Raw genomic sequence first — 2,904 nt, 5'->3', positions numbered from 1 at the left:
TAGAATTTTCCCGAGAAGCCATCTGGTCCTGGGCTTTTGTTTCTTGGAAGATTTTTAATCACAGCCTCAATTTCAGTGCTTGTGATTGGTATGTTTATGTTTTCTATTTCTTCCTTGTCCAGTCTTGGAAGGTTGTGCTTTTCTAAGAATTTTTCCATTTCTTTCAGGTTGTCCATTTTATTGGCATATAGTTGCTTGTAGTAATCTCTTATGATCCTTTGTATTTCTGCAGTGTCAGTTGTTATTTCTTTTTCATTTCTAATTTTATTGATTTGAGTCTTCTCCCTTTTTTTCTTTATGAGTCTGGCTAATTTCTTCTCAATTTTCTTTATCTTCTCAAAGAACCAGCTTTTAGTTTTATTTATCTTTGCTATTGTTTTCTTCATGTCTTTTTCATTTGTTTCTGATGTGATCTTTATGATTTCTTTCCTTCTGCTAACTTTGGGGTTTTTTTGTTCTTCTTTCTCTAATTGCTTTAGGTGTAAGGTTAGGTTGTTTATTTGAGATGTTTCTTGTTTCTTGAGGTAGGATTGTATTGCTATAAACTTCCCTCTTAGAACTGCTTTTGCTGCATCCCATAGGTTTTGGGTCATCGTGTGTTCATTGTTATTTGTTTCTAGATATTTTTTGATGTCCCCTTTGATTTCTCCAGTGATCTCATGGTTATTAAGTAGTGTATTGTTTAGCCTCCATGTTTTTGTATTTTTTACAGAATTTTTCCTGTAATTGATATCTAGTCTCATAGCATTGTGGTTGGAAAAGATACTAGATATGATTTCTTAAATTTACCAAGGCTTGATTTGTGACCCAAGATATGATCTATCTTGGAGAATGTTCCATGAGCACTTGAGAAAAATATGTATTCTGTTGTTTTTTGATGGAATGTCCTATAAATATCAATTAAGTCCATCTTGTTTAATGTATCATTTAAAGCTTGTGTTTCCTTATTTATTTTCATTTTGGATGATCTATCCATTGGTGAAAGTGGGGTGTTAAAGTCCCCTAATATGACTGGCCCACAGTGGAAACAACCCAAATGTCCATCAACTGATGAATGGACAAATATGGTATATCCATACAATGGAATATTACTCAGCCATAAAAAGAGATTAATTGTTGATACATGCTACAACCGGGATGAACTTTGAAAACATCATGCTAAGTTAAAGAAGCCAGTCACAGAAGACCACATAGTATATTATTCCATTTTTATGAAATCTCCAGAATTGGCAAATCTATAGAGACGTAAAGCAGGTTAGTGGTTGCCTAGGGCTGGGGAGGGGAGCGGGGTTGTGGGAGAGTGACAGCTAAAGGGTACAAGATTTCTTTTTGTGTTTATAACAACGTTCTAAAGTTGATTGTGGGTGATAGTTGCACAACTCTCTGAACTTACTAGAAACCACTGAGTTGTACACTTTAAATGTGTGAATTGTTTGGTATATAAATTAGATCTCAATAAAGCTATTATCAAAATTCCCTGATGGTCCTATGGTTAGGACTCGGCACTTTCACTGCTGGGGCCCAGGTTCAATCCCTGGTCAGGGAACAAAGATCTCACAAGCCACGTGGCATGGCCAAAAAAAAAAAAAAAGTTATGATGGTAAAGGCTCTAATGGAAAAACCGCACAACAGCAAGACTAGATATATAATGTCACAACAGAGATGAAAACTAAAAGAATATTTTTTTAATGCTGGAGAGAGTAACATCATTGAAACAGTGGAGAAGGGAGCTCCAAGGATTCATCCCTCTACAGAAACAATGATTAAGCTGACAAAAATGATCCAAATCAACTCATTTGGAACTCTGGAACCTAAAAATCTTACAACAACCATAGGAGTGATTAATGGGAAAAGAGGCTGCTAAATTTTGGTAAGAGATCATTGTGGCATTTTTGTTTACTCACCTACCATCCCCCATGCCCCAGCTTGGAAGTGGTTGTGGAGACAGTGGCCTTACTGCTGTGGATTTCTGGTACCAGAGGGGGTAGTACAAGTGTTGTTCTTAAAGAACAGTGCTTGTGTATTTTTACTTATCTGGTGTTTCCCTGAGGGTTCAGTTTAAAGTCTTCCTTTTGTTTCACCTCCCTTGGAGATTTTTCAGGGCTGGAGTGACTCCTGGGTGGCATCTGTTAAAAGCACTTAAAAGCACATCCTCCTCACAGCTACCTGAGGCAAAGGACAATGCAAGGGGCAAGCAGTATTCAGACTTAAAAGCCTGAGAGAAGATACATAGGAGAATAAGGGGTTTGAAGGGCTCCTGCATATACCAGTGAATCTGGAGGGCCACACACATGCCCAGGATTGGACACATGCTTAGAAAAGACCTGAGAGGACAAAAGGCTTTTATATCTGACTGAACTTTGGACTCCATGTAGCAGGAGGTGAAAGCTAAGGTAGAGTATAAGTAGCTTGACTAAATGTTAAAGTTGTGTCATAGCTCAGAGTCAGTCTGCAAAGACCAAGAGATATTTTTTTAAAGCTCCATGCATCTAAAGAAGTCTCTTCAATTTTGCTGGCTGACTGCTGAGATAATGGAATGGAGATGCCAGTGAACACACATGATTAGGAATACAGTCTTTGCAAAAAAAATTTTAAAAATAATAAATAAAATAAAAAAGTGGAAAAGTCACTAAATGAGTAAATGACTGCAGCCCACAAAACACAAGAAAAAATCCTGGGGCGAGTTTTCCCAAGTAAGATAGACTCAAAGAGATCCACACTGAAACATTATAATCAAAATGTTGAAGAGCACAGAGAAAATCAACAAAACAGCAAGAGATAAGTGACATGTCATGTAAAAGAGATGCTCAATAAGGTTAAGAGCCAATTTCTCATAAAAAATATGGAGGTCATAATGCATTGGGATGACATATTTAAAATGTTGAAAGAAAAAAAATCGATAAC

The 2,904-nt window shown here is 36.8% G+C and overlaps 1 non-coding gene across 1 annotated transcript; it reads left to right on the top strand.

The window, feature by feature from the left end:
- Positions 1 to 1,474: 1,474 nt before the first annotated feature.
- TRNAE-UUC (transfer RNA glutamic acid (anticodon UUC)) lies at positions 1,475 to 1,546 on the top strand. The gene has a single exon. It is a non-coding gene; the product is annotated as a tRNA-Glu (tRNA).
- The last annotated feature ends 1,358 nt before the right edge of the window (positions 1,547 to 2,904 follow it).

This window comes from Lipotes vexillifer, unplaced genomic scaffold, assembly GCF_000442215.2.
Source record: "Lipotes vexillifer unplaced genomic scaffold, Lipotes_vexillifer_v1.1 scaffold129, whole genome shotgun sequence".
Classification (NCBI taxonomy): domain Eukaryota; kingdom Metazoa; phylum Chordata; class Mammalia; order Artiodactyla; family Lipotidae; genus Lipotes; species Lipotes vexillifer.
This window is presented reverse-complemented; position numbering and strand designations above follow the sequence as displayed.